Below are 8,461 nucleotides of genomic sequence, written 5' to 3' on the forward strand. Positions count from 1 at the left end.
GAGCACTAGTGAACACCTTAATCTCACCCTAGTTCACATCCAAGTGATCGACCACGTGTGTGAAGCAAAGACCAATCGAATTCCTGAATGAACCGAACACTATGAACAAATGGCCAAAAACGTTATAACTATCCAAACATACTACTATCTAGCGAAAGTCATCACGATGGAACCATACCATGATCTTTAACCTATAGCGCTCACCATATTCCTACCCAGAGTGCAAGTGAACAGATTGCCCACCCCTACCCAGTTCACAACCACGTGATCGACTAACATACCGAGGTTACCACAAGTCAAAGTTATACGTTTACAAGCGCAAGACCAATCGAAAACCCCGAAAGCAATCTCGACCCAAAATGTATTATCCGTGAGTGTAGTCGAGTCTCGTACTCGTCATCTGTAATCGTCGGATAGAATATCCAGTACACGGTTGTCTTTCCAAATGAAATCTACATACAGAACTCGCTCTTGGCAAATGGGTGGCAATGGCGCAATCAGGAGCGAGTTCCCGTCCGGGTGCCAAGTGATTGGCAAATGTCTGGGGGAAAGCAACCATATATTGATTTGTCTGTTAGTGTACTGGGTGTTTGAGGTATGTAGTATCCACGCTTGGTTGGGTGTGTCAGAGGACCATGGATGCGTTCACAACCCCAATTGGGGTACATCGGGAATGATTTTGTGGAACCGATGTGCCCGGCACACACTAAGTTTTGTTGCAAGTTAATAGTGTGCCATGTCCGGGGGGGTTGTGATTAAACTCTGGTGAATTGCGTACTGTGGTGATTGGGGTATGAAAGCCCCGCAGTTGCAATGATCGGACGCGCCTAGCGTGTCCTTTAGTTGATGGTAGGGAAATGAAGGCCCTTGTCAGCTCACCTAAGTATTCATGGAAGTTTGGCATAAGGTCGCTGTGGTAGGGGTATGAAGGCCCCGTCAGCGCATGCACAATCGGGCGCACGTGCGCTTAGCGGAGTCGAATGCCGCTCAAGTGCCTGTCCGGTGCATCGGGTGTGTGTGATACGAGGGCAATGAGGTTCGCACGGGGGCTCGCCTCCCGTGTGCTACCGGACTTGACAACATATAGAACGTGGTGTTTGCTCCTCCGGGTGCAATGGGACAATGAACATTCGAACGCAAAGTCGGAATTCTGGTTGATCCTACCAGTAATATACGCTCGTCTCAAAGGTTAAGCCATGCATGTCTAAGTACAAACAGATTTAATGTGAAACCGCATAAGGCTCAGTATAACAGCTATAATTTACGAGATCATCAACCTAGTTACTTGGATAACTGTGGAAAATCTAGAGCTAATACATGCAACATGCCAGGACCCTCGCGGGAACTGGTGCACTTATTAGTCAAACCAATCGCGGGTTCTCCGTGTCATTGAGTTGAAGTCTGGATAATGATGCTGATCGTATGGTCTCGCACCGACGACAGATCTCGCAAATATCTGCCCTATCAACTATGGATGGTAGTATAGAGGACTACCATGGTTGCAACGGGTAACGGGGAATCAGGGTTCGATTCCGGAGAGGGAGCCTGAGAAATGGCTACCACATCCAAGGAAGGCAGCAGGCGCGTAAATTACCCAATCCCGGGACGGGGAGGTAGTGACGAGAAATAACAATATGAAACTCTTTAATGATGTTTCATAATTGGAATGAGTAGAGCATAAATCCTTCTACGAGGATCAAGTGGAGGGCAAGTCTGGTGCCAGCAGCCGCGGTAATTCCAGCTCCACTAGCGTATATTAAAATTGTTGCGGTTAAAACGTTCGAAGTTGATACTTGTCCAACACAGTCCGGCTCCGCCGACCCGGTCAACCCGTGGTCGGTGGGCCAAGTCGGAATCTGGTTGCGACTCAATGGTGTGGTAGGGCACCAAGTCTGTGTCATGGTGTGCCCTTCAACGGGTGCAAGTGTAACATAGAGCTCGACCGCTCACGTTTACCTTGAACAAATTAGAGTGCTTAAAGCAGGGTGCCCAAACGCCCTAGAATAATCTTGCATGGAATAATGGAATACGACCTTGGTCTAATCTTTCATTGGTTTGTACTCAGACCGGAGGTAATGATTAACAGAAGTAGTTGGGGACACTAGTATTACGGCGCGAGAGGTGAAATTCGTAGACCGTCGTAAGACTAACTAAAGCGAAGGCATTTGTCAAGGATGCTTTCTTTAATCAAGAACGAAAGTTAGAGGATCGAAGGCGATTAGATACCGCCCTAGTTCTAACCGTAAACGATGCCAACTAGCAATTGGGAGACGCTACAACCAGGTGCTCTCAGTAGCTTCCGGGAAACCAAAGTCAGGTTCCGGGGGAAGTATGGTTGCAAAGTTGAAACTTAAAGGAATTGACGGAAGGGCACCACAATGAAATGGAGCTTGCGGTTCAATTTGACTCAACACGGGAAAACTTACCAGGTCCGAACTTATGGAGGTGAGACAGATTAATAGCTCTTTCTCAAATTTAAGGGTAGTGGTGCATGGCCGTTCTTAGTTCGTGGATTGATTTGTCTGGTTAATTCCGATAACGAACGTGACTCACATATGCTAACTAGAACGCAGTCAGCGTTAATGCGTCGATGCCGATTGGAACGGGTTAGGACCTTTCGGTGGAGTATGACCTGACACCTTCGCTGTTCGTGTGCGCAAGTGCACTTACGGTACGCTGCTTAGCAGGACAATTTGTGTTTAGCAAAATGAGATCGAGCGATAACAGGTCCGTGATGCCCTTAGATGTTCTGGGCTACACGCGTGCTACAATGTGGGTAGCAGCGTGTCTCCTATTCCGAGAGGAACGGGAAATCACTCAAATACTCACTTAGTAGGGATTATGGATTGCAATGGTCCATATGAACTCGGAACTTCTAGTAAGTGCTGGTCATCAGCCAGCGTTGAATACGTCCCTGCCCTTTGTACACACCGCCCGTCGCTACTACCGATGGATTATTTAGTGAGGTCTTTGGAGATGATCGTTCGCTGGATCCTCGTGAACCGCGTCTGCTTTATCGAAGTTGACCGAACTTGATGATTTAGAGGAAGTAAAAGTCGTAACAAGGTTTCCGTAGGTGAACCTGCGGAAGGATCATTAGTGGCCAAGTGATCCTTCCAGAAGTCCGAACCTGCGGGTTGAGACTTCGGCACAAGTTGCCATATGATAATTGACGAAACACTATAGAAGTCCGAACCTGCGGGTTGAGACTCAGGCACAAGTTGCCATATGAAAGTTGACGAAACACTAACAAGTCCGAACCTGCGGGTTGAGACTTAGGCACACGTTGCCTTATACATGACTTCGAACAAATACACAAGTCCGAACCTGCGGGTTGAGACTTAGGCACAAGTTGCCTTATACATGACTTCGAACAAATACACAAGTCCGAACCTGCGGGTTGAGACTTAGGCACAAGTTGCCATATGAAAGTTGACGAAACACTAACAAGTCCGAACCTGCGGGTTGAGACTTAGGCACACGTTGCCTTATACATGACTTCGAACAAATACACAAGTCCGAACCTGCGGGTTGAGACTTAGGCACAAGTTGCCTTATACATACATTGGCCAAATAAACAGAAGTCCGAACCTGCGGGTTGAGACTTAGGCACAAGTTGCCATATTATATTCGATCAAACACTAAGTAGTCCGAACCTGCGGGTTGAGACTCTAGACCGTAACAAGATGTCACTATACAAGTCCGAACCTAAGGGTTGAGACTTAATGCGATCTAGATACCAAGTTGACATCCAATTCCTGTTGAGCAAAACCAAAGATTCCCTGTTCTCGAATGATTACACTATATAACAGGGAGTCATGAAGAAATCAAGCAAGCGTGAAACAAAGTCATCACTTGGGCATGCTCGATAGCCAACCACATGACCTTAACCTAAGAGAGCATGCAAACCACATGATACCTATAAACGATTAACCCGCCCTAGTTCAATCGTTCACCAAGTGATGACTTCAGTATGGCTAAGAGAAAAACTTTTAAATGGGAAAAACTCTAAGTCCGAACCTCCGGGTTGAGACTTCCGCGTCGGAGGTGGGCGCACCTCCTATCCGAAAGATGATGAATCAGGGGTGTTCGGTCAGCAATGGTCGGATGCCCCGTCGTAGTCCAACTATGACAATCAAAGTCAAGACCTCCGGGTTGAGACTTTCCGCGAGTACAAGCATAAAGGAACACGGACCAAGCCGTACCGAGAGAATCGGTACTAGAGCCCTCGTGGTTCTACATTGAGAGAGCCCTCGTGGTTCTCATTAGGGGCTTTATGCAAGTCGTACTCAATACTGTGGTGTGAAGTATAAAGTATAGTCTTCGCCTGGTCCACGCTGCTTCGGCGGTCCTGGGTAAGATAGTTCATTCTAGCTTGCCCTATAGTGGAATGAGGACACTTAATGCTTCGTCTTTTAGCGGCGGCTAGACTCCTCCTCACGGGGAACGAGTTGACGCGCACAGCGGCGGCTTACGCACTATGGCAATCATGGATGCCTGAAGATTCCGTGAAGTTCTCCCCTGGTCCACGCTGCCTCGGCAGTCCTGGGTAAAATGGAATATTTCCAGCTTGCCCTATAGTGGAAGAGGACTATCCAACAATACAAAGTCAAGACCTCCGGGTTGAGACTTTCCGCGTCGGAGGTGCGCGCACCGCCTATCCGAAAGATGGTGTAACAGGGGTGTTCGATCAGCAATGGTCGGATGCCCCGTCATAGTCCAACTATGACAACCAAAGTCAAGACCTCCGGGTTGAGACTTTCCGCGTCCGGAGGTACGCGTACCGCCTACCCGAAAGATGGTGTGCTTCTGGGGTATTCGATGAGTCGGATACCCCGTCGTAGTCCAACTATGACAATCAAAGTCAAGACCTCCGGGTTGAGACTTTCCGCGTCGGAGGTGCGCGCACCGCCTATCCGAAAGATGATGAGTCAGGGGTGTTCGATCAGCAATGGTCGGATGCCCCGTCGTAGTCCAACTATGACAATACAAAGTCAAGACCTCCGGGTTGAGACTTTTCGCGAGTACAAGCATAAAGGAACACGGACCAAGCCGTACCGAGAGAATCGGTACTAGAGCCCTCGTGGTTCTACATTGAGAGAGCCCTCGTGGTTCTCATTAGGGGCTTTATGCAAGTCGTACTCAATACTGTGGTGTGAAGTATAAAGTATAGAGTCCTCCACTGGTCCACGCTGCTCCGGCAGTCCTGGGTAAGATAGTTCATTCTAGCTTGCCCTATGTGGAAGAGGACTCAATACCCTACCTGTTGAGCTTGAAACAAAGTCATCACTTGGGCATGCTCATATTGCCATACACAATTACATTATATTCGAATGAGCATGCAAGCGACCCTATATAGACCGAACCAAAACGATAGATACCGCCGTAGTTCACCCCCACCAAGTGATGACTTCAGTATGGCTAGTGTGTGAAGTATAAAGTATAGTCCTCCCCTGGTCCACACTGCTTCGGCGGTCCTGGGTAAGATAGTTAGTTCTAGCTTGCCCTATGTGGAAGAGGACACAATACTTAATACTTAGAGTACAAGCATAAAGGAACACGGACCAAGCCGTACCGAGAGAATCGGTACTAGAGCCCTCGTGGTTCTACATTGAGAGAGCCCTCGTGGTTCTCATTAGGGGCTTTATGCAAGTCGTACTCAATACTGTGGTGTGAAGTATAAAGTATAGAGTCCTCCACTGGTCCACACTGCTCCGGCGGTCCTGGGTAAGATAGTTCATTCTAGCTTGCCCTATGTGGAAGAGGGCACATTACTCAATACTGTGGTGTTATGAACAAAGTATAGTCCTCCACTGGTCCACGCTGCTTCGGCGGTCCTGGGTAAGATAGTTAGTTCTAGCTTGCCCTATGTGGAAGAGGGCATACAAGACAAAGTATAGTTCTCCCCTGGTCCACGCTGCTTCGGCGGTCCTGGGTAAGATAGTTAATTCTAGCTTGCCCTATGTGGAAGAGAGCATACATGAACCAAGAACGAAGGTTATGATCGAGGAATGATTCGACAACTAACCGATGGTATGAAATGTGAAGAATTCAAGCAAGCACACAATCAAGTCATCACTTGGGCATGCTCGATAGCCAACCCTATGACATTAACCTAGTAGAGCATGCGAAAACCAATATATATGTAAACGATGCCCCTCCCTAGTTCAGCGCTTCAACCAAGTGATGATTTCAGAATGGCTAAATCAAATCGGTTCAAAACATACCATCGGTACCCTATTGAAACACACAAGTCGATATCAAACCTCATGATTGTGTAGTCCTCCACTGGTCCACACTGCTCCGGCGGTCCTGGGTAAGATAGTTCATTCTAGCTTGCCCTATGTGGAAGAGGGCACATTACTCAATACTGTGGTGTTATGAACAAAGTATAGTCCTCCACTGGTCCACGCTGCTTCGGCGGTCCTGGGTAAGATAGTTAGTTCTAGCTTGCCCTATGTGGAAGAGGGCATACAAGACAAAGTATAGTTCTCCCCTGGTCCACGCTGCTTCGGCGGTCCTGGGTAAGATAGTTAATTCTAGCTTGCCCTATGTGGAAGAGAGCATACATGAACCAAGAACGAAGGTTATGATCGAGGAATGATTCGACAACTAACCGATGGTATGAAATGTGAAGAATTCAAGCAAGCACACAATCAAGTCATCACTTGGGCATGCTCGATAGCCAACCTCATGACATTAACCTAGTAGAGCATGCGAAAACCAATATATATGTAAACGATGCCTCCCTAGTTCAGCGCTTCAACCAAGTGATGACTTCAGAATGGCTAAATCAAATCGGTTCAAACCATACCATCGGTATCCTATTGAAACACACAAGTCGATATCAAACCTCATGATTGTGTAGTCCTCCACTGGTCCACGCCGCTTCGGCCGTCCTGGGTAAAATGGAACATTCCAGCTTGCCCTATGTGGAAGAGGGCACATTACTCAATACTGTGGTGTGAAGTATAAAGTTCAGTTCTCCCCTGGTCCACGCTGCTTCGGCGGTCCTGGGTAAGATAGTTCATTCTAGCTTGCCCTATGTGGAAGAGGACACTTCATACTTCGTCTCTAAGCGGCGGCTTGACTCCTCCCTACGGGGAACGGGTTTACGCGCACAGCGGCGGCTTACGCACTATGGCAGTCATGGATGCCTTACGTTTCTATGAAAAGTGTGTTCCTCCCCTGGTCCACGCTGCTTCGGCAGTCCTGGGTAAGATAGTTAGTTCTAGCTTGCCCTATGTGGAAGAGGACACGTAGACTTACTGTGGTGTGAAGTATAAAGTTCAGTTCTCCCCTGGTCCACGCCGCTTCGGCCGTCCTGGGTAAAATGGATTCATCCAGCTTGCCCTATGTGGAATGAGGACACTTTATGCTTCGTCTCTAAGCGGCGGCTTGCTCCTCCCTACGGGGAACGGGTATACGCGCACAGCGGCGGCTTACGTTATGGCAGTCATGGATGCCTTACGTTTCCATGAAAAGTGTGTTCCTCCCCTGGTCCACGCTGCTTCGGCAGTCCTGGGTAAGATAGTTAGTTCTAGCTTGCCCTATGTGGAAGAGGACACGTAGACTTACTGTGGTGTGAAGTATAAGGTTCAGTTCTCCCCTGGTCCACGCCGCTTCGGCCGTCCTGGGTAAAATGGATTCATCCAGCTTGCCCTATGTGGAATGAGGACACTTTATGCTTCGTCTCTAAGCGGCGGCTTGCTCCTCCCTACGGGGAACGGGTATACGCGCACAGCGGCGGCTTACGCAAGTTAGTCACCCTCGGCAGTGGATCACTCGGCTCATGGATCGATGAAGACCGCAGCTAACTGCGCGTCATAATGTGAACTGCAGGACACATGAACATTGATAAGTTGAACGCATATTGCACGTCGTGGGAACCTACCATGATGTACAGATGACTGAGCGCTTATATTTGAGAAATGTATCGCATACATTTAACTACGCCGTGACACCCGTCACGAGACGTGCACCATGATGTTAACTAGGGTCGCGACGACCCGCTAGCATTAAAGAACCCGTGGTTTACAATATACTGGCATTGGAATTCGAAGTATTTAGAGCGTCCGTGTTCCCGCGTGAGGCGGAAGTACGAGGAGAAGGCGTGCTTGTGGTGTCTGTGGTGGTGTTTACTGATGTCTAGCTTCAGCTTATTTATTTATTTAAATAGAAGCGAAGATGTCAAAGTAGCGTCGAAGCAGCAGCGGTAGCACAAATGATTCAAGTATGGAAGTTGACCAAAGGAACACAAACAAACTAGCGTATGGGCAATGGAAGGTATCAGTGAGTTAAACCACACGCGGGCTAACAGCCCGTTAACCGAGTCCAACGGTACATATTGGACATTGAAACAAAGTAGTCGCAAGCCAGATGTGACGATAACAACCGCAAGGTACATAAGCCTCAGTTCATGTGTGACAACCCCCTGAATTTAAGCATATTAATAAGGGGA

General features: G+C 48.2%; 2 non-coding genes across 2 annotated transcripts in view; both read left to right on the forward strand.

Annotated features, from left to right (window-relative positions):
* Window positions 1-7,765: 7,765 nt before the first annotated feature.
* LOC131270879 (5.8S ribosomal RNA) lies at window positions 7,766-7,920 on the forward strand. Its single transcript, XR_009179878.1, has one exon. It is a non-coding gene; the product is annotated as a 5.8S ribosomal RNA (ribosomal RNA).
* Window positions 7,921-8,407: 487 nt separating this feature from the next.
* Window positions 8,408-8,461, forward strand: part of LOC131270896 (large subunit ribosomal RNA) — a 4,091-nt gene continuing 4,037 nt past the window's right edge. The window contains exon 1 of the ribosomal RNA XR_009179892.1: window positions 8,408-8,461. This exon is cut by the window's right edge and continues 4,037 nt beyond it. This is a non-coding gene — a ribosomal RNA (large subunit ribosomal RNA).

The sequence above is a fragment of the Anopheles coustani genome, assembly GCF_943734705.1.
Source record: "Anopheles coustani chromosome X unlocalized genomic scaffold, idAnoCousDA_361_x.2 X_unloc_7, whole genome shotgun sequence".
Classification (NCBI taxonomy): Eukaryota; Metazoa; Arthropoda; class Insecta; order Diptera; family Culicidae; genus Anopheles; species Anopheles coustani.